Source organism: Leopardus geoffroyi, chromosome E2, assembly GCF_018350155.1.
Source record: "Leopardus geoffroyi isolate Oge1 chromosome E2, O.geoffroyi_Oge1_pat1.0, whole genome shotgun sequence".
NCBI lineage: Eukaryota > Metazoa > Chordata > Mammalia > Carnivora > Felidae > Leopardus > Leopardus geoffroyi.
In genome coordinates this window covers 47,453,670-47,477,087 of record NC_059335.1, presented here as the reverse complement: position 1 = coordinate 47,477,087, position 23,418 = coordinate 47,453,670, and the positions used below count along the sequence as shown (strand labels likewise).

The following is a 23,418-nucleotide window of genomic DNA, read 5'->3' as shown; positions in this document are numbered from 1 at the left end:
TTGACCACCTTCTTACGTGCTTATTATTGACCATTTGGAGAAGGTTTTAGCAAGACATGGGCTCAATGACACTTTCCACAGATCTTTACTTTCATGGTTTGAACAAAGTTGCAATAATGTCAACTATTCCGAAAGTTATCCAAACACACTATGCTACTGAGGGCATGGGGAAATAGAAACTCTCATACATTGGTGGCAATGTAAATTGAACTACCTCTTTCAAGGGTGATTTGGCAATATCTATTAACATTAAAAATATACCTACCCTTGATCCAGTTCTGCTTCTGGGAATTTACCTAATAAATACAATCCATGCAGGCCAATATCTAGTCATTGCAGCATTGTTTACGGAGGCAAAATATTGGAAATAATCTAAATTCGCATCAATAGAACAGTGTTAAAAAATTATAGTATACGTATATATTGGAATATTATTCAGCCCTTTAAAAGAATGAGAATTATTGAAAACTGCTGATATGGAACAATCTCCAAGATATATATCTTAAAATTTCTCTTTATTTTTATTTATTTTTGAGAGAGAGAGAGAGAGAGAGACAGAGTGTAGGTGGAGAGGGGCACAGAGAGAGAGGGAGACACAGAATTGGAAGCAGGCTCCAGGCTCTGAGCTGTCAGCACAGAGCCCGATGCAGGGCTCTAACTCACAAACCTCAAGATCATGACCTGAGCCGAAGTCAAACGCTTAACTGACTGAGCCACCCAGGTGTGCCTCTAAGATGTATATCTTAATGTATGTTGCAGTACAAGTTATAGGTTACCATAAATAGTATGCTAGTAGTACATGTGTAGAAGAAAGGCATATCTATTTATATAGTTTTATGTGCCCATAATATCACTGGAAGGATTTTGAAAGCATTAAACATTATCTGTTTAATACACCATTCTAAGAGCTTTTTGTTATTAGCACATTTAATCCTCATAACAATTTTATTAAGGTAGGTGGTGGCATTCCCATTTTACAGATGAGGAAACTGAGGCACAGAGAGATTAAGTACCTTGCTCTAAGGCACCAGAATCTGGTAACAACAGTTCTTCTATTTCTAGAGTGAGGGACTAAAAGACTAAGGGGCAAAGGACGGAGACAGTGTTTACTGTAAATCTTTTTCAGCTGTGTGTGTGTGTGCGTGCGTGTGTGTGTGCGTGCGTGCGCATGTGTGTGCGTGTGTGTGTGTGTGTGTGTGTATTGCTGTTTATGCATTACCGTAAAAAAATTTATTTTAAAAGTTTATTTGCACCATTAGGAAAATGGGCAAAACCTATAATGAGCACACTATTTACAAGCTAGTCAATCTTACTAATGTTCAAAGATATGCAAATTAAAGTAATTTATTAGTTTCAAAAAGATTAGAAAGATTGACAATGCCCACAGTTGGGGAGTATGAGGAAATGGGCATGCACATATACTATTACTAGGAGGATAAAATTATAGAACCTTCTGGGAGAACTGTCTGGTAACAAGTTGTACTAGTTTGCTAGGGCTGCTTTAACAAAGTCCCACAAACTGGGTGGCTTAAACAACAGGAATTTATTGTCTCATGATTCTGGAGGCTAGAAGTTCTACATCAAGGTATTAATAGGGTTAGTTCCTTCTGAGGGCTATTAGGAAGAATTGGTTCCAGGCCTCTCCTGAAAGCTTCTGGTGGTTTGTTGGCAATCTTTGGTGTTTCTCAGTTTGTAGATGCTTTGCTTTTGCCTTCATCTTCACTTGGTGTTCTCCCTGCATGTGTGTCTATCTCCAAATTTCACCTTTTTATGGGACACAAGTCATATTGGAGTAGGGCTGTCTCTAAGGACCTCATTTTAATTTGACTACCTCTGTAAAGACCCAGTCTCCAAGTAAGGTCACATTCTGAGATACTGGGGGTTAGTATCTCAACATACGAATTTGGAGGGGGGGGGGGACACAGTTCAGCCCATAACGTGGGCATCAAGAATTTAAATATGCATACCCTTTGACCTAGCATTACCACTTATGGGAATCTGTCTTGAATAAATAGTCTGAGGAAAAATAGTCTGAAAGTATTCATATATATATTTAGAACAATATTCATTATAGTACATTACAGAACATTACTGGAATCAGCCTAAGTATTAATAAGAGATGATTGGCTAAATAATGGTGTACCTGCTTCCATTGTTAAAGATGGATCTATATGTATTGACAGGAAAAGATATGCAGAATGGAGTGTGTGGCTGGCTCAGTTGATAGAGTATGGGACTCTTAAGTTCTAGTTCCATGTTGGGTGTAGAGATTACTTTTTTTTTTTAATGTTTATTTACTTATTTTGAGAGGGTGGGAGGGGCAGCGAGAGGGAGGAAGAGAGAGAATCCCAAGCAGGCTTCATGCTCAGTGTGGAACCCAATGCAGGACTCAGTCCTATGACCATGAGATCATGACCTGAGCCAAAGTCAAGAGTCAGACACTTAACTGACTGAGCCACCCAGGCGTCCCTGTAGAGATTACTTAAAAATAAAAACTTTAGGTGTCTGACTTTGGCTCAGGTCATGAACTCATGGGTGGTGGGTTCGAGCCCCATGTTGGGCTCTATGCTGACAGCCTCAGAGCCTGGAGCCTGCTTTGGATTCTGTGTCTCCCTTTCTCTCTGTTCCTCCCCCACTTGCACTCTGTCTCTCATTTAAAAAAAAATCTTAAAAAAATGATATACAGGATATATTAAGTATAAAAAGCAGGTTTACTGACAGTTTGCATATTATTATTTGTGTGAAATTTAAAATAATGACAAAATTTTAAATAATGTATTCCAAAAAATTAATAATGGAATGAGGAGTCTTTCATTAAACCCCACACATATACTTTCAAATTAGTAAAAACAAACATATTTTTACTTTCAAAAAAAAAGAAGGTATTAAATTCAGTCCCCTTTATCCTGCTTTTAAATTAAATGCAGAACAGAATCGTAATATATTTATTGCTGGGAACTTGGTTTAATCTGGTAGTTTCTGGGGGGGAAACTACTACTTCCCATGGAGATATATAATAGCCTAGTATAAACACACACACTTTTTGTTTTCTGAACACTTTGAAAGTAAGTTGCAGACAACATGATCCTTCACTTTTACATAGTTCAACATACATCTCCTAAGAATAAGGGGACTCTCCTACACTGTGATTACACTTACGAAACAATGATTATGCTTATGAAAATTAACAATAATTTCATAATGTCTAATATTAAACACACATTTGAATCTCTTAAGTTGTTCCCCCAGTATCTTTCCTTTTTTTAACCAGGATCCAATTGAATTTTATGTATTTTATTTGGTTATTATGTCTCATTAGTCCCTTTTAATCTAGAGCCAGTTTTCTGGTAGAAGATTCCACATTTTCCATTTAAATGATTAGTATATATGCTGTTTATTTAATCCCCTTCATGACATAGACTTAATTTAAAAAACTTTGTTAGGGGGCGCCTGGGTGGCTCGGTTCCTTAAGCGTCCACTTCTGCTCAGGTCATGATCTCATGGTTCATGGGTTTGAGCCCCACGTTGGGGCTGACAGCTGACAGCTGACAGCTCAGAGCTTGGAGCCTGCTTTGGATTCTGTCTCCGTATCTCTGCCCCTCCCCTGCTCGCACTGTGTGTGTCTCTCTCTCTTGAATGTAAGTAAACATTAAAAAAAATTTTTTTAATTTGTTATGAACTGTTTTTTCATTGTGGTAAAATATACATAATCTAAAAGTTAGCATTAAAATTAAAAAAATGTTTATTTATTTTTGAGAGAAAGAGAGAGGAAGAACACGCAAGGGGGAGGGTAGAGAGAGAGAGGGAGACAGAGAATCTGAAGTAGGCTCCAGGCTCTGAGCTGTCAGCCAGAGCCTAATGCAGAGCTCAAACTCATTAACCGACTGAGCCACCCAGGCACCCCTAAAAGTTAGCATTTTAACCATTTTTAATTGTACAGTTCAGCGGCATTAAGTACATTCACATAATCATAGCCATCACCCCCATCCACCTCCAGAACTTTTGTTTTGCCAAACTGAAACTCTGTGCTTATTTAACAATAATTCCCACTTTCCCCTCCCTCTAGCCCCTGGTAGTCATTATTCTGCTTTCTCCCTCTCTGAATTTCTACTTTCTCCCTCTCTGAATTTGACCTCTTTAGGTACCTCATATAGATGGAACTACACAGTGTATGTCCATTTGTGACTGGCTTATTTCCCATACTAGAATGTCTTCAAGGTTCATCCATGTTGTAGATGATGTGTCAAAATTTCCTCCCTTCTTAGGCTGCATAATATTCCATTGCATGTATGTACCACATTTTATTTATCCAGAGTCTTCGCACCATGTAGTTGGGCTGCTTTCACCTTTTGACTTATTGACTATGAACATTTGAAGACATGCTTAAGGGTAGAGATAATTGTACAGTAACTCTCATCCAATTAAACAATTATCAAGATTTTTGTGCCATTTTACCCCTTTGCAAAGTATTCGTTTCTTAAAAAATTTAAAAAAGACATTTTCTTACAAAATCTCAATGCCATTTTCATGCTTATAAAAGAACAACTCTTTGGTTAGTTAGTATCTTGTAATACTTTGTCCATAAAGTAATTTCCCTGATTGTCTCAAAATGTCTTTTATAGTTGGCTTGTTTGAATCATTAAACAAGATCCACACACATTCCATTTGATTGCAGTGTCTCCAAGGCTTTTTAAATTCAAGCAATCTGCCTTCACTTCTATTTTTTTTTAGATGCCATTACCTTATTGCACAACGGGCTGAATTATATTTGCATGCATTTACAGGGGAAAAAACCCCACACATTTTAAAAGAACCAAACACTGTATTTTGAGGTTCTGGAACCGGTTTTATTTAGAAATACTGCAAGTGGTTATAAAAACAGTATATCTAAATTCATAAAAACCTCATACAGTTACGCATAGTCCATCCTTGTCATATGACCGCATTATAATTTAGCAAACCACAGTGTTGATCCCGGTAGATGAAGCCTTTACGGCAGGGGGCAGGGTTACCTCCTTCTAGAAGCCAAGAGCCTAAGAAGCCCCTTCCAATAGTAAGCAGAGAATAGTTTTCAAGTGGAAAACAAAGACAACTATATCCAAGTTTCCTCTGAACACAGAGATATGGTAAGTTTCTGGAGAACGTGGTGTTGAGGAAACATACTAGTGAATTATATAATACAGGCTAGAGAGTCTGGTTAAAATAGTAATGAGACTTGGTTTTAAAAGGGGGCAAGACTATTGGAGGGGATCGATGGAGTGATGGTGGGCAACTAAACGAATAGGGTGAAGGGTCGGATAAAAAGCTTTTAAAGGGTGGAAACCTGCTCAGTCATTGCCACCGGAGGAAAGAAACGGACACCAGGGAAAGCCCCAGGGCCACTGGAGTTGAGCGAGGCACCGGAGCAAATCTCTAGGAGTAACACTGGGTGTTTAAAAGGTAGTGCTGGAGCAGATTTTTCGAGGGAATGGAACAATGCGGAAAAAGGAATTGAGCACAAAGCAGGTGAACAAACCACTCCCTCCTGCCTCCCTGCGCCCAGGTCAAGCTACGCGATACCCAGAACGCGCCTCTACCGGAGAACGCTAATGCAGATGGCGTGAAGTCTTACGCGTCACCACCCATGCCTCCGCCGCGGGAAGTAGTCCCCATTGCACCGGCTCCGGAGGGAGCTCAATGAGGGAGCTTCCCAGTCCCTCCGAACGTGAGTTCCGGGCGGGGCGGGAACGCAGCCAATCCCTGGAAAGGGGGGCGTGGCTAGCTTGGCCTCGCAGATTCCTCCGCCCGCGCTTGCTTGTGCTGAGGCTGAGGGACCCGCCATTTTGGATGCTGGTCTTTGAGTGCTAAGTCTGTGTCAGCCGTTTTTGCACCTGGATTCAGCCAGGTGAGTGTGGCAGTCTCAGCGTCAAGGGTCTTTGTTTTCCTCCTCCCACTGCGCTCCGTATTTGGAAGTCCCAAATCTGGGGTTCAGACGACCCCCAGGTGGCAGTTGAGAAAGGGAAGGATCCTGGGTTTGGGGGTCAGGCCCGAGGTCAGGCCCGAGAGTCCGCCGTGCGGGAGGCCTAATGGAGGCCGGGGTTGGGGGCGTGGCAGGGCCTCGAGCAGCTCGGGAGACCGCTGGTGTTGGTTACTTGAAGCGGCGAAACTTTCCCGTTGTCATTCCTGCCTCGAGGCGGAAACGCCACGGCCTCGGCTCTGCCTCCCGATGGTGACAGGGCTCGTTCTGCGGTTTCGGTGACACCCTTGTGCCGTTTCCACTGGTTCAGAGAGACTTCGGGAAGGTCGGTGTCTCCGGTGTGCGTGACAGTCTGATCGCCTCCACCTGGCGGGGCGGCCTCCTGAGGTGGTGCCTGGGGGGGGGGGGGGCTGGACTTGGGCCCCCTTTGGCCAGAGAAAATGGCCTTTTTCTGTTTTGAGCAAGCAGCGGTCTTCGCCCCTTTTCGCAGACCCCTACGTGTGTTATGAGAGACCTTGTGAGAAGCCTGAGGCCCTGTCCTTGTCTCTCTCCTCTTTGTGTTCTCAGCGCTCCTCCTCTGGGGTGCCGGAGTTGAGGATTTGAAAACTCCAGCAGCGTAAACTTCTGCAAGGATAGGGATCCATGGAGGGTCCGTTTACAATTAGACAGTAGGAAAGACAACCACTTTCATTTTCTGTTGCAGTAAAATAAAAAACAAAAGCCGGTCATAAGTAACTTTTTGGGGACTTGTAGTTTTCTCTATTATGCATATATGTTTTTAAGTTTTCATTAAAATTTCAGGCAGACAAATGTAGACAGTATAATGAGCTCCCTCCTCTTTCAACTTCAGCGATCAATTCAGAGCCAATTTTGTTTTGTTTGTGTCCCTCCTTGTGTATGTTAACAAAATAGTGGTTGAGATATGGGTGTGTGCGCGTAAACACGTAGAAGTGTATTGACTACCTACACTCCATGGGAAATTTTCTTTTTTTAAAATGTTTACTTATTTTGAGAGCGCGTCAGTGGGGTAGGGGAAGAGAGAGAGGGAGAGAATCCCAAGTAGGCTCCGTGCTGTCTGTGCACAGCCCAAGACGAGCTCCATCTCAGGAACCTTGAGATCATGACCTGAGCGGAAATCTGGAGGCGGAGGCTTAACTGAGACACCCAGGTGCCCTGGGAAATTTTTTTACAGCTTCCTCAGAATTAACATCTTCTGGCATAGGAAGACTTGGTAGTATCCTTTTGTTAGAAGAGAAAGGAGTGTTTTGAAAATTTAGTGTTAGTATTGCATTTCGAAGTCACCTAGTTTTTTGTTTTTTTTTTTTTTTTTAACTTCATTTGTTTTGAGAGAGAGAGAGAGAGTGAGAGCAAGGGAGGGGCAGAGAGAGAATCCCAAGCAGACTCTGCTGTCAGTGCAGAGCCCGACTTGGGACTCCGTCTCTGGAACTCTTGAGATCATGACCTGAGCTGAGATCAAGAGTTGGACACTTAACAGACTGAGCCACCCAGGCAGTCCTAAAGTCACCTGGTTTCTTAAATGCTCTCATTTTTAAACTAGTGTTATTGTTTTGTCCAAATTATTTGTTTTTATTCTCTTCCTGTGCCTCTGGGCTTCTAAGTGATCAGGCCCCTCCAGAATCCCCAACTCTAGTCTGCTTAAGTTCTCATCCCTTTTTTTTTTTTTTTTAATTTTTTTTTAATTAAGTTTATTTATTTATTTTGAGAGAGAGAGCACAAGCAGGGGAGGGACAGAGAGAGGGAGAGACAGAATCCCAAGCAGGCTCTGCACCATCAGCACAGAGCCTGATGCGGGGCTCAAACTCACCAACTGTGAGATCATGACCTGGGCGGAGATCAAGAGTCGGAGGGTTAACCAACTGCGCCACCCAGGCACCCCAAGTTCTCATTCCTTTAAAGTTAGAATCAAGTCCCAGCTGTATGCAGTCAATGCCGATTTAAAAAATAAAACTAGAAATTATAGTCTAATGAAATGATTTCAAATACAGGAAAAGTAGTATGCACATGAATACTAATTTCAGCATTATATGACAAATGTCAGAAAGGGAAATAATTTAGAAATTATTACTCATTGGAATATTAGGCAGCCATTAAAATAAAGTTACAAACACTAACAGATTCTGTGTCACTTGATAAAAAGATTCAGTAGTGTCAGAGTGCATGATTACAGGTTTGTAACAGTATGAGGAAAAACTTGGTAAAATGTATACCCACTGAATTTTTTGTGATTTTTTTTTTTAAATACTAATTTCATTGAGAAACAAGATAAAAAACACTTTAATAATGCCTACATATTTCAGTATTTATAGCTTCTTCCAGAAAATCTTGACGGTCTCTGAATTCTGTAGCCTATACGTTTCTTGTGAGTTACACATGATGCTACAGGTCTTGTGGCCCTTTATTTTATTAATTTTTTAATCTTGATTAATTTGGTCAGTGAAGTTTTTGTTTGTTTTGGTCAGTGAGATTAGGTAACAGTTTACTGTGTGAAAATACAGTAAAGTTGGCATTCTGTAAATGAAAGGTTTTAAGGATTGGACTATATTAACTTGGAAATGCCTTCTAGCTTGTTTGTACTTTAATGTGACATATTCATAGCTGAAATACAGCGGTCATACCTAAATCTGTTCATATCATTTATTTTATAAGGGAGAAATATACAAGATAAGTAAAATAATACAGTTAAAATATAAAAACTTTTTTTATATTGCATAATACCATTCTAGCCCACTATTCACTCTACTTCCTCCCTTACCCACTGCACTTTTGGAGCTACATACTCTAAAGCTGGTCCTTTAGAAATTCAGGATCTTTTTTGCTCTTTTTAGCTACTTCAATAGAGCTTTCAGGATTACTCCCTCTGGGCAGCTTCATGATTTGGGGCAGCAGGTGTGAACTGCAGCAGTCTCACCTTTATCCTCCAAACAACATGAGGAATGACTCAATCCATGGTTTTACACCTTCCCTTTTTCAGAATGAAGAGATTATCCTTTATTTACTTTGACTCATTTTCATTTTTTTAAGTTCTTGTTACATATTTCTGCTTATTTTTATTTATTTTTATTTATTTTTTAAGTTACATCCAAGTTAGTTAGCATATAGTGCAACAATGATTTCAGGAGGAGATTCCTTAATGCCCCTTACCCATTTAGCCCATCCCCCTCCCACATCCCCTCCAGTAACCCTCTGTTTGTTCTCCGTGTTTAAGAGTCTCTTATGTTTTGTCCCCCTCCCTGTTATATTATTTTTTGTTTCCCTTCCATTATGTTCATCTGTTCTGTGTCTTAAAGTCCTCATATGATATTTGTCTTTCTCTAATTTCGCCTGTCTTAATACCCTCTAGTTCCATCCAGTTCCATCTAGTTGCAAATGGCAAGATTTTGTTCTTTTTTGAGTGCCGCGTAATACTCCATTGTGTGTGTGTGTGTGTGTGTGTGTGTGTGTGTGTGTGTGTGTATATACATACACACACCACATCTTTTTTATCCATTCATCTATTGATGGACATTTGGGTGCTTTCCATACTTTGGCTATTGTTGATAGCGCTGCTATAAACGTTGGGGTGCATGTGCCCCTTCAAAACAGCACACCTATGCTTGGATAAATACCTAGTAGTGCAATTGCTGGGTCGTAGGGTAGTTCTATTTTTAATTTTTTGAGGAACCTCCACACTGGTTTCCAGAGTGGCTGCACCAGTTTGCATTCCCACCCACAGGGCAAAAGAGATCTTCTTCCTCTACATCCTTGCCAACATCTGTTGTTGCCTGAGTTGTTTATGTTAGCCATTCTGACAGGTGTGAGGTGGTATCTCATTGTGGTTTTGATTTGTAAGAGATTATCCTTTAAAAGGCTTCTGGAACTGAATGATAAAAGAGGGACTAGATGGATTTGTTGTTCCAGATTTAAGAATTGGGATAAAGTAAGGATTTGGGAAGAACCAATGTGTGACATAGTGGTGTTACACTAATAAAAATATTAGTAGATCAGTACATGCCTTCCCTGGAGATATTGTGGGTTCCGTTCTAGACCACCACAGTGAAGTGAGACAAATCAGTTTTTTTGTTTTCATAGTGCATATAATAGTTAATGTTTATATTGTAGTCTTTTAAGTGTACAGTAGCATTATGTCTAAAAAAATATATTTTAATTAAAAATATTTTATTGCTGGGACACCTGGGTAGCTCAGTTGGTTAAGCATCAATTCTTGATTTCAGCTCAGGTCATGATCTCATGGTTGTGAGATTGAGCCCTGCATGCAGCTCTGCACTTGTCGTGGAGCCTGCATAGATTCTCTCTTTCCTCCCTCTGTTCCTCCCCCACACGTGCAAGTGCATGCCTTCTCTAGCAAAAAAAAAAAAAAAAAAAAAGGTTAAAAAAATGCTAACTTTCAGCAAGCAGTAACTTCTGGAGGGTCCTCCCTATATGTTGATGGCTGCTGACTGATGCAGGTGAAGCTGAAACTGTGGCAATTTCTTAAAATTTTAAGACAATAATGGAGTTGGGTGTTTTTTTTGTTGTTTGTTTTTTTGTTTTTGCATCAGTTGACTTCCTTTCATGAACAATTTCTCAGCATATGATACTGTTTGATAATATTTTACCCACCATAGACCGTTTTTTTCAAAATTTGGGTCAGTCCTCTCAAACCCTGTTGCTGCTTTATCAACTAAGTTTATGTAATATCCTAAATTCTTTGTTGTCATGTCAACAATCACAGCGTCTTCACCAGGAGTAGAATTCATCTCAAGAAACCACTAAAGAACGTGGTTTATTTATGAGGCGCACGTCTCGGGGTACGTGGCTGACTCAGAAGAGCGTGTGACTCTTGGTGTTTTGATCTTGAGTTTGAGCCCCACATTGAGTGTAGAAATTGCTTAAGTAAATAGATAAATTAACTTAAAAAAAAAACAGCTTCTCATCAAAGTTTTTATCATGAAATTGCAGCAATTCAGCCACATCTTCAGGCTCCCCTTTTAATTTTACTAGTTTTGCTCTTTATACACTTGCAGTTACTTCCTCCACTAAAGTCTCAAACCCCTCAAAGTTTGGAATCAATGTTTTCCAAATTACTGTTGATATGGATATTTTACCCTCTTGACATGAATCACAAATCAAATGTTCTTAGTGGCATCTAGGATGGTGAATACTTCCTAGAAGGTTTTTGATTAACTTTGCCCAAGTCCATGAGGGGAGTCACTCTCTATGGCAGCTCTAGCCGTGTAAGATGTATTTCTTAAATAATAAGATTTGAGGGGCACCTGGGTGGCTCAGTCATTTGAGCGACCGACTTTGGCTCAGGTTGTGACTTCACTGTGAGTTCACGCCCCTCATTGGGCTCTGTGCTGACAGCTCAGAGCCTGGAGCCCACTTCAGATTCTGTGTCTCCCTCTCTCTGCGCCTCTTTGGCTAGCACTCTGTCTCTCTCTCTCTCTCAAAAATAAACGTTAAAAAAAAATTTTTTTTTAAATACTGAAGAAAATAGTAACAAGACTTGAAGGTTGAAATTACTCTGTGATTCAGGGGCTGCAGAATGGATGTTGTATTAGCAGGCATTGGAAACATTAATCTCATACATCTCTATCAGAGTTCTTGGGTGACCAGGTGTGTTGTCAATGAACAGTCATGTTTGAAAGGAATCTTTTTGTTCTGAGTAGTAGGTCTCAATGGTGAGCTTAAAATATTTAATAAGCCATGTTATAAACAGATGTGCTATCATCCAGGCTTTGTTGTTCTATTTATAGAGCACAGGCAGAGTAGATTTAGCATAATTCTTTGTTTTTTGTTTTTTTTTCCAAGTTTTATTTAATTTTGAGAGACAGAGAGAAAGAGAGAGAGAGAGAATCCCATGCAGGCTCTGCACCGTCAGCACAGAGCCCAATGTGGGGTTTAAACTCACAAACTACAAGATCATGACCTGAGGCAAAGTCAAGCAGGTAACCGCCTGGGCCACCCAGGCTCCCCTAGATATGGCATAATTTTTTTTTTTTTAATGTTTTATTTAATCTTAGAGAGAGAGAGAGAGAGAAAGAAATAGAGACAACCAGCATGAGCGAGGGAGGGACACAGAACCCAAAGCAGACTCCAGGCTCTGAGCTGTCAACACAGCCCTATGTGGGGCTCGAACTCGCAAACCATGAGATCATGACCTGAGCTGAAGTCAGATACTCAACTGACTGACCCACCCAGGCCCCCAGATTTAGTGTAATTCTTAAGGGCCCTAGGATTTTTAGAATGGTAAATGAGCATTGGTTTCAACTTAAAGTCACTGGCTATATTAGCCCCTAACAAGAGTCAGCCTTTCCTTTGAAGCTTTGAATCCAGGCATTGACTTCTCTTCAGCTATAGAGGTCCTAGATGGCATCTCTTTCCAGTGTAAGGCCATTTCATCTATGTTGAAAATCTGTTGTTTTAGTCACCTTCATTGATTATCTTAACTACATCTTCTGGATAACTTTTTGCAGCTTCTACATCAGCACTTGTATGTTAGGGAAATGGCTTCTTTCTTTAAACCTCATGAATCAACCTCTTCGAGGTTCAGGCTTTTTTTCTGCAGCTTCCTCTCCTCTCTCAATTTGTAAAATTGAGGAGAGTTAGGATCTTCCTCTGGATTAGGCTTTGGTTTAGGGAATGTTGTGGCTGGTTTGATCTTTTATCCATCCAGACCAGTAAAACGTTCTCCATGTCAGCAGTAAGGCTGTTTTACTTTCTTATTTGTGTCTTCAGTGGGGTAACACTTTTCATTTTCTTTAAGAACTTTTCCCTTGCATTTACAACTTGACTAACTGGTGCAAGAAACCTAGCTTTCAGCCTGTCTTAGCTTTTGACGTGTTTTCCTTATTGAGTTTAATCATTTGTAGTTTTTGATTTACAGTGAGAGGCATATGATTCTTCTTTCCTTGAACACTTAGAGGCCGTTGTAGGGTTAATGATTGGCCTGATTTTAGTATTGTTTCTTGGGGAATAGGGATGCTTAAGCAAAGGGAGAAGGATGGGGGAATGGCTGGTTGGTGGAACAGTCAGAACACACACACTTACAAAGTCCAGTGTCTTACATTGGAGTGGTTGTGGAGTGATTGGTGGCACCCCAGTTACAATTGAAATATTAACATCAAACGTCACTGATCACTCGTCACCATAACAAATGTAATAATAATGAAAAAGTTTAAAATATTGTGAGAATTAACAAAATGTGACACAGACTTGAAGTAAGCAAATGCTTTTGAAATAATGATGCTGATAGACTTGCTTAATGCAGGGTTACAAACCCTCAAGTTGTAAAAAATGCAGTATGTGAGAAGTGCAATAAAAAGAGGTATGCCTGTATATAAACAAGGTAGAATACCGAGAAATAGTTTTGTATTCACTAGTTATAATCCTTTCATAGGGTTTGTATTATAGATGTTTGCATATCTTACAGTTTATTTTTTATTTAAAAAATGTTTTTTAATGTTTATTTATTTTTGACAGAGAGAGACAGCATGAACGGGAGGGTCAGAGAGAGAGGGAGACATAGAATCTGAAACAGGCTCCAGGTTCTGAGCTGTCAGCACAGAGCCCGACGCGGGGCTCAAACTCACAAACTGGGAGATCGTGACCTGAGCCGAAGTCAGACTCTGAACCGACTGAGCCACCCAGGCGCCCCTGTTAACGTTTTCTTTTTTTGTTGATTTTGGTAAATTAAGTATAAGAGATTTGTCCATTCTTGACTCATTTGAATTTATAGGCATAATTTGATAATAATATCTCCCCCCTTTTTTTAATGTTTATTTAGAGAGAGAGAGAGAGAGAGAGAGAGAAACAGTGAGCGAGAGTGTGTGAGCAGGGGAGGGACAGAGAGAGAGGAAGACACAGAATCTGAAGCAGGCTCCAGACTCCGAGCTGTCAGCACAGAGCCTGACGTGGGGCTCGAACCCACAAACCTTGAGATAATGACTTGAGCTGAATTCAGACGCTCAACTGACTTGAGCCACCCAGGCACCCTAATAATGTCCCCTTTTAATTAATGTCTGTAGGATCTGTAATGATATTTCCCTCTTCATTCCTGATAGTTTGTGTCCCACCCCCCCCCTTTTTTTTTTTGCCAGTTTGCTATAGATGTATCAATTTTTTGAAGTAATCTTTATGGACAACATGGGACTCGAACTCACCACCCTGAGGTCAAGAGTCACATGCTCTACTGGCTGAGCCAGCCAGGTGCCCCCAAATTTGCCAATTTTTATTTAATTTTTAACTTTTTAAATTTTAAGTTAAATTTATTTTTGAGAGAGAGCGAGCAAGTGAGCATGAGTCAGGGAGGGGCAGAGAGGGAGACAGATGATCTGAAGCAGTCTCTGTGCTGACAAAAAGAGAACCTGAAGTGGGGCTCAACCTTATAAGGTTGAGATCAGGTCACGGTGAGATCATGACCTGAGCTGAAGTTGGATGCTCAACCGACTGAGCCACCCAGGCACCCCTTAAATTTTTTTCTAAGTTTATTTTTGAGAGAGACAGAGTGTGAGTGGGGGAGGGGCAGAGAGAGGGAGACACAAAAGCTGAAGCAGGCAGGCTCGGATTCCAGCCATCAGCACAGAGCCCGATGCAGGGCTGGAATTCACAAAGAGATCACAACCTGAGCTGAAGTCTGATGCTTAACCGACTGAGCCACCCATGTGCACCAGGACTACTTTTTAAGCTACATGTACAAGTTTCAATATTTTCATTTTCTTGCAGTTCATACCTTTAAAAATGTTTCTGCTTAGGGTGCCTGGGTGGTTCAGTTGGTTGAGCGTCTAACTTCAGCTCAGGTTCTCACGGTTTGTGGGTTTGAGCCCTGTGTCGGGCTCTGATGCCAGTGCAGAGCCTGGAGCCTACTTGGGATTCTGTGTCTCCCTTTGTCTCTCTACCTTTTCCCCATTCATGCTCTCTGTCTCTCAAAAATGAATAAACATTAAAAAAATTTTTTTTAATTAAATAAATAAAAATGTTTCTGCTTGCAACTTCCTCTTTGACCCATGGATTATGTAGAAGTGTGTTGTTAATTTCCAAGTGTTTGGAGATTTTCTGCTGTGTTTTGTTGTTACTGAGTTCTGTCTAGTTCAGTTCCATATGGTTTAAGATCATACTCTGTGTGACTTCTGTTGTGTTCTGTTAAGGTTTTTTTTTAGCCTAGGATATGGTCTACATTCAAGTGTTTTCCATGTACGTGATTACTGGGTTGGCTGGAGTGTTTAGTAATTATCAATGAGATACAGTTTTTGTATTTCCTTGCTGAATACACCAGTTTGATCAGTTACTGAGGAAGGCATGTGGAAGTCTCCATCTGTAATTAGGGATTTATTTCTCCTTTCCTGTCAGTTTTTGTTTCATAACAAAATAATAATTTATTCAAATAATAAAATAATTTTATTTTATTATAAAATATAATAATTTTATATTAGCACGAATGGGGGAGGGTCAGAGAGAGGGAGACACAGAATCCGAAACAGGCTCCAGGCTCTGAGCTCTCAGCACAGAGCCCGATGTGGGGCTCGAACTGATGGACCGCGAGATCATGACCTGAGCCGAAGTCGGCCGCCCAACCGAGTGAGCCACCCAGGCGCCCCGTTTCATGTATTTTAAAGCATTACTTTTAGGTGCATTTATTATTAGGATTGTTGTATTTCCTTGGTAAATTCACTTTTTTTATCATTATTTAATGTTCCTTTTCTATTCTTCGTTTTCCTTGTTCTGAAAACTACTTGGTCTAAAATTAATATAGCCTCTACAACTAACTTTAACTTTTTTCTTTTTAATTTATTATTGGTGGAGGGGAGTGGGGAGGAGGGAGGCAAGCAGGGGAGGAGCAGAGAGAGGGAGAGAATCCCATGAACCTGAGCCAAGATCTGAGCTGAAGTTAGACACTTCACCAACTGAGCCACCCAGGTGCCCCTTTATTTTTTTTTCTTTTTTAACATTTTTTTTTTTTTTTAAGTTTTTTTTGTTTACTTAGAGTAAGAGCACAAGTGGGAAGGGGCAAAGAGAGAGAGAATCCCAAGCAGGCTCTGCACTGACTGTGCAATTGTTGGGACTTGAACTCAAGAACTGTGTGATCATGACCTGAGCTGAAATAAAGAGTCAGACACGTAACCTATTGAGCCACCCAGGTGCCCTGTTCCCCCCCCCCTTTTTTTTTCTTTAGTTTATTTTTTAATTTATTTATTTTGAGAGAGAGAAGGGGAGAGAGAGAGAGAGAGAGAGAGAATGAGAATATGAATCCCAAGTAGGTTCTGCACCATCAGCACAGAGCCCAGTTAGGGCTCAAACTCACAAACCCTGAGATATGACCTGAGCCAAAATCGAGTCAGATGCTTAACTAACTAAGCCACCCAGGCATCTCATGATAACAAATTTTAAGATCTATTCTCAGCAACTTTCAAACATGCAGTGTAGTATTATTAACTAATCCCTACATTTACTTCCTCATGACTTTATTTTACAACTGGAAGTTTGTACTAAAATAGGTGGAGGGGTGTCAAAAGATAGAAACTTCCAACTTTTTTTTTTTATGTTTGCATGATACACCCCTTTTCATCCTTTTACTTTTCCTTTTTATTTTTTAAATGTTTATTTTTGAGAGACAGGTAAGTGCGAACATGGGAGGGGGCAGAGAGAGAGGGAGTCAAGGATCTGAAGTGGACTCTGTGATGAGAGCAGACAGCCTGATGCGGGGCTTGAACTCATGAACTGCGAGATCATGACCTGAGCTGAAGTCAGACGCTTAACTGACTGAGCCACCCAGGTGCTCCTCATCCTTTTACTTTTAATATATTCATTATATCAAAGTGAGTTTCTTGTTGATAGTATATAGATGGACCATTTTTTGGATGATTCGGACAATCTCTGTCTTTAAATTGTTGTTTTAGACCATTTCTCCGTAATTAGGTCCATTGAATTTAGGTCCATTTTATTATGTTTTCTATTCCTCTGTTTTTCTTTCTGTTTCTGCTTTCCTGCCTTTGGGGTTATTTGAACACTTTAGTATTCTAGTTTAAAGTCACAAGTTTTTTGGTATTTTTTTGTATGGAATGGTTTACAGGTCACTCTAGGGATTATAATAGATGTACTTTCACAGTCTACTTGTAGTCAGTATTTTGCCATTTATTTATTGTGGAATACAGAAACATCATGTTTTAGCTTTTAGTTCATTATGTTGTACTTATGCATTACATCTGTATACTTCAAAAACCGCATTAGACAATGTTACTAGTTTTGCTTTTAACTGTAAAATAAATTTTAAGAGACTCAAGAGTCATCTGTTTGACTTCCCAGATATTTGCCATTTCTTCCTTTATTTTAATCTTCCAAGTTTCCTTTTGATATCACTTCCTTCTGCCTGGAAAACTTCTTTAGAGCAGGTTTGGTGACAAATTCTTTTATTAGTTTTCCTTCATCTGAAAATGACCTTATTTCACCTTTATTTCTGAAGAATATTTTCAGTGGATATACAATTCCTGGCAAACAGTTCTTTCAGCAGTTTAGAAATACTATTCCACTTTTTGGCTTCCATGGTTTCTGAAGTGAAATTCATGGTCATTGAATAGAATAGGCAATGCATTTTTCTCTGGCTGCTTTCAGTATTTTACAAATTTGTCTTTAGCTTTCAGCAGTTTGATTATGAGTCTGGGCATACATTTCTTTGGGTTTATTCTGATTTGAATCTCCTAAGCTTTTTCAATCTGTAGATTTAAGCTTTTTGCTAAATTTGCACAGTTTTCAGCCTATAGTTTTTTATAATTTTTGGGTACCACATTATTTTTTTCCATCTTTCTGGGACTCTGAGGGCTTTTGCTGTTGTGCTACAGGTCTCTGATACTTTGTTCACTTTTTAAAAAAAAATTTAAATCTCTTTTTCAGATTGGCTACTCTATATTGATTGATCTATCTTCCAAGTGCCCTGGCTCTGTCCTCTGTCATTTCTATTCTGCTACTGAGCCCACCAGTGAGTTTCTTACCTTGGTTATTGTCTTTTTCAGTTCTAAAGTTTCTGTTTCCTCTTTGTATCTTTTATTTCTTTTCTGAGACTTTATATCCATTTATTTCAAGAGTATTCACCTTTTTGCAGCATTTTTTAAAAATGTTTTTTTAATGTTTATTTTTAACAGAGCACAAGCAGGGGAGGAGCAGAGAGAGAGAAAGAGACACAGAATATGAAGCAGGCTCCAGCCTGCAAGCTGTCAGCGCAGAGCCCGATGCGGGGCTTGAACTCATGACCTGAGATCATGACCTGAGCCAAAGTTGGACACTCAACCAACTGAGCCACCCACGTACCCCTGTTGCAGCATTTTTTATAGCAGTTGCTTTATAAAGTCCCCCTCATTTTTTTTTATTTGTAATTTTTTTTTCAGTGTTTATTTTTTTTTTGTGAGGGAGAGAGAGAGATGAGCTGGAGCAGGGGAGGGGAAGAGAGAGAGGGAGACAGAATCCAAAGCAGGTGTCATGCGCTGAGCTGTCAGCACAGAGCCTTATGCAGGGCTCAAATTCCCGAGATCGTGACCTGAGCCACCCAGACGCCGCATAAAGTCTTTGTCATTTAATTCACAGTTCCAACATCTGTGTAATCTCAGCATTGATGGGTGATAACTGTCTTTTCCCAGGTGAGTTGGTATTTCTGGTTTGATGTAGTTGACCCACTTTCTGTCCCCACCAGAGGACGCCTTTCCAGTTCCTCAAACCAGGATTAGAGAGCTTCTCTTAATGTTTTTTCCTTTCCGTGCTGATCCTCAGTTTTGGTTTTCAGGCTGCCTTGCTTCTAGGCCAGGAAATATATCAGAGGGAAGAAAAGTGATAAACTCACTGCCATTTTATGGCTCTTCAGATTCTGGTCTTTTCCATCTAGCTACTATTATAGTTTTTTCAGAGTCTTCAAATAGCTGCTCCATACATTCTGTTCGGGTCATATAGCTTTATTCGGCGGGAGAGGCACTGAACCTGGAACCCTGTTGTTTGCTTTTTGCTTGTTTTTTAAAGGACTACACAGGTTGCTCTGAGTATAGCTAGTTCATTAATCTGACTGCTGCATGAGCAGTCTGTCCTATGCTTCTGTCACATTTTATTTGTCCTCTTATAATGGACACTGTGTTTTCCTCTACCACCTTACTACTACAGAATCCTTATACATATGTTTTCATGGCCCTCTGTACACATTCCTTTTAGGGTATATGTTCAGGAATGGATTGCCAGATCCTAAGGTATATGTGTACATTTATCTTACACATTAAGGCATACATTTTATTAAATACTAATAGACTTGTATTTTAGAATATTAGAATAATAGAATATCATTCATCCCTTTATAAAGGAAGGAAATCCTGCTACAACATGGACGCAGATTGTACTAATAATAATATCCTATTGTATGTGTGTCAAAACACATAAATAAACATAAATAGTACTTTTTGTTTATCCATCTGTCAGTGTACATAGGGGTTACATTCACCTCGTGGCTGTAGTGAATAATGCTGCTATGAATATGGGTGTGTGTATATCTCTTTGATATTCTTTTTTCGCTTCTGTTGGATATGTACCCAGAAGTGGGATTGCTGGATCACATGGTAGTTCTATTTTCAATTTTTTAAGGAACTACCATACTGTTTTCCATAGTGGTACCCCTCTTCACAGTCTGACCAACAACGGTACACAAGGACTCCAGTTTTTCCACATCCTTGCCAACACCTTTTTTTTTTTTAATAGTAGCCATTCTGATAGGTGTGAAGTGTTATCTCCTAGTGGGTTTGATTGCATTTCTCTAATGATTAGTGAAATTGAGCATTTTTCATATGCCTGTTGGCTATTTGCATATTACTTTTGGAGAAATGTCTCTTCAAAGTCCATTGCTCATTTTTTAGTCAGGTTATTTTTTTATTGGTGACTTGTTTATATGTTAGTAACTTTAAGATATACGTTCTTTATATTCACGATGTTTTAGTGTTTCATGGATCTGAAATTTTTTGTGTGTGTGATAGCAAGAAGACTGATAATTTTTATCTTTTTACATATAGAACTTGCACATTGCTGGTATATAGTAAAATGGTTAATAAATACTAGGTGCATGAAAGACTGTGTAAAATGAGTTGCTGAGTTTCTTTTTCCAGGAAAACAATGTTATGTTATTTTTTTAATAACTTTTTAAGTTTATTTATTTGAGAGAGAGAGTGAGCAGGGAGGGGCAGATGGAGGGAGATGGAGAATCCCAAGCAGGCTCTGCACGGTTAGTGCGGAGCCTGATGCGGGGCTTGAATTCACAACCCGTGAGATTGTGACCTGAGCCAAAGTGGGATGCTTAACCAACTCTGCCACCCAGGTTCCCCTTCAATGTTATGTTATTTTTTTAAATAAGTTTTTTTTTTTTTTAAGTTTATTTATTTTTGACAGAGAGACAGAGCATGAGTAGGGGAGGGGCATAGAGAGAGGGAGACAGAATCTGAAGCAGGCTCCAGGCTTTGAGCTGTCAGCACAGAACCTGATGCGGGGCTCTAACTCATAGACTGCGTGATCATGACCTGAGCTGAAGTCAGACGCTCAACCAACTGAGCCACCCAGGTGCCCCTTAAAATAAGATTTTTAAGAGATGTCTTGAGGACTAATCTCTGTTGTCTATGGCTTTTTGCCTGTTCCATAAATTCACTGTAATTGGATATCTAGTATCCTGCGGAATCTTAGAGTTGAAGGGACTTTAGAGATAAGAGACTTAAATTATGTCGTCATACTGTATTTAGTGTGGAAAGGACATAAAGGACTCAGTTTCCTTTTTTTAGATAATTTATTTAACTTCAGTTTTCTAGTCTGGTTAGCTGAAATCTTACTACAGTGTAAATCTGGGGTTGCTTTGGTAGATCTAGGTTCCTGCTTGTTTAGTCCTGTGTGGTATATAGTCTTTGTGCTAGATAGCTTCTGTTTTCTTTTCCAGAGGCACATAGCATTCTTTCCTTTTGATATTGTGTCCTTGGAGGCTCACTCTTGGGCACTGTCTGTAGGCCCCTTTCCTTTCTGCCTTCCAACTGGGGGTAGGTAGATGGAAGTACCAGGAGACCAGAGGGCAGGAGGAATGGGGACTAGGTATTTATTTCCCTTCTCCTTTCCTGCCAGATTGCTGCAAATTGTCTGCATGCCTCTACCAATGACCTTGATTTCTGTCTTGGAGACCCTTTTCATATAGCTACCCTCGCCAGGTTTCAGTTCCTCATCTTGCCCTTCAGGCCTGGATGTGTTAGTGGGCAATACACTATCCTTTGTTGGTTTCTTGGAGCCTTCCCCACACCTTGTAAATAATCTATTAAATTCTTCTCAGATTACCCAGGATGTGGATGCTATCTGTTTTCAGCTGGAACCCTGATTGTTAGAGTCCCTGAACAGGCCCTGTGATTTTACTTACTTTTTAAGATTTGAATAAATGTTACTACTGAATGATAAGATTAGTAATTTGGGTTTATTTTTATCCATCTTCCACAGATGTTTACAGTAGGCTTTTGGAGTTTCTTTTCCCCAAACATTCCCAGCTAAAAGATTAGGATTGAAATAAAAACAGCTTTGCCACATTTCAGTATTTTCAGCTTCCTTCACAGAGTTGGGTTTCTAATTTACAGCATAAAACATTTGTTAAGTGTCTCTTTCAGAGCACTTTCCTTCACAGTCCCTTAGGATCTTTTCTGTTCCAGGCTATTATGCTCTTTCAGCATGGTCCTAAACTAGCATTTGTGGATGCTGCCCATCTTAGGCAAATATGTGAAATAAAGATGTCTTTACAACTGTCAACACTTCATGTTGCTAAAGTCACTTCTTTGTTAATCTACCTTCTCTGTTAACCTGTGTCTTTCATTGTCTAGCTCACTTTAGATACCTATTCTAATTTAGGGGGTAAACTTTACTTTCCTAATATGTATTAATGTATTAGTGTATTAATCAGCTGTACTCTTTCTGTTCACATCCTCATTAATTTTTACTTTCATTGAGATGGGAAGATACATTGTTTTTGCTTTGACTTTAAAAAAATTTTCTTGTTCCTGACAGAACTCTAAATCTCTCCCTTTTGCCCTTTTGCTCTTATCATTCTTCTCCCCTCCCTTCCTTGTTCTCTCCCAGGCATTCCCTTTCCAGAATCTCATTTGTGCATCTCTCATGCACTTTAAAATGTTCCTTCTTTGGAGTTTAGGCACTTGTCTCTCTGGACACTTGGTCTTTATATTTCTGGTTGTGGTTTAATATCCTATTAGACCTGCTGCTAGTTTTCCTCTTTTGTCCACCACAAACTTTCTTGCCTGTTTTGCTTTCTGCTGAGGCATATGGCTGATGCTTTGTGCATAGGAGAGTGCCTGATAGGATTTGATGGTTTGTTCTTGTGTTTGTTTGTTTAGTGATATCTGCTGTTGTCTTCATTTTAAAGGTAAGGGAAATGCCGCTCAGAGTTGTTTAATGGCACGCACAAAGGCTGTTAAAAACAGAAGTGAGTATTGAGAATCAAGCCTCTGTTACCTTTGCTGCATTGCCTCTCTGTAGAGACCTGCTTGCACTTCAAGCTTAGTGCTCATCCTTCCTCTTCTTGGAAACTTCCCAGAGCTCCATGGCAGAATGAAGGTCCTCCTGCATAGCTCTCCCCTTGCACTGGCCCTTGATGGAACAGCATCTGAGTTAAAAGGGATATCAAGACCATGTATACATTTTTAATCACACTTGTAATATTATTGTTTTGTGGGTAATGCCGCATTTGGGCTTTGAACCCAAATCTTGCCCTTACACCTCTGTTGACTTCGTTTCTGGAGTAGCGGTTAGACAGGCTGATGGATGTGAAAGCCAGGAGCTGGCACCCAGTGAGGAGATTTGTCCTCCTTTTCTTGCATTAGCTCTTTGTCACAGGCTCACACATGGTATGCATGCTCTCTCTCTTTAATGTTTGTTTAAGGAGATGGTCATAAATTACTAGATAGTTGTAAGCTTGTTGCTCAATATTGCACCATACTTTTTTTTTTTTTTTTGTAGTTTTTCACACACACACACACACACACACACACACACACACACACCACCTGTGGCAACCACTGGTCTGTTCTCTGTGTCTGTGAGTTTGTGGTTTTCCAGATTGTACATATTTTCCACTTATGGTAAGGTGATCTTGATTGTTAATGTTTTCTGATGAGTTAATGTTTTGTTTTTCCCTTTTTAAAAAAATGTTTATTTATTTATTTATTTTGAGAGAGAGCACAAGCAGGGGAGGGGCAGAGAGAGAATCTTACATGATCTCCACACTGACACCACAGAGCCCAATGTAGGGCTCAAACTTAGGAACCGCGAGATCATGACCTGAGCTGAAATCAAGAGTTGGATGGTCAACTGACTGAGCCACCCAGGCTCCCCAATATTTTTTTTTTCCTAAGGAGGCAGATGAATTTATATTATTTGTCTTTGATAGAAATTCTAAATTACATGCTCCTGAGGTG

The 23,418-nt window shown here is 39.9% G+C and overlaps 1 protein-coding gene across 3 annotated transcripts in view; it reads left to right on the top strand.

The window, feature by feature from the left end:
- The first annotated feature begins 5,011 nt into the window (after positions 1-5,011).
- Positions 5,012-23,418, top strand: part of IST1 (IST1 factor associated with ESCRT-III) — a 31,777-nt gene continuing 13,370 nt past the window's right edge. The window contains exons 1-2 of one of the 3 annotated variants that reach the window (XM_045443388.1): positions 5,012-5,126; positions 5,543-5,704. The gene's annotated coding sequence lies outside the window, so the exon portion shown is untranslated. Of the gene's footprint in view, positions 5,127-5,542; positions 5,705-5,758; positions 5,885-23,418 lie in introns of those variants that run through there. The other 2 variants (XM_045443387.1, XM_045443392.1) reach the window with 2 other exon arrangements.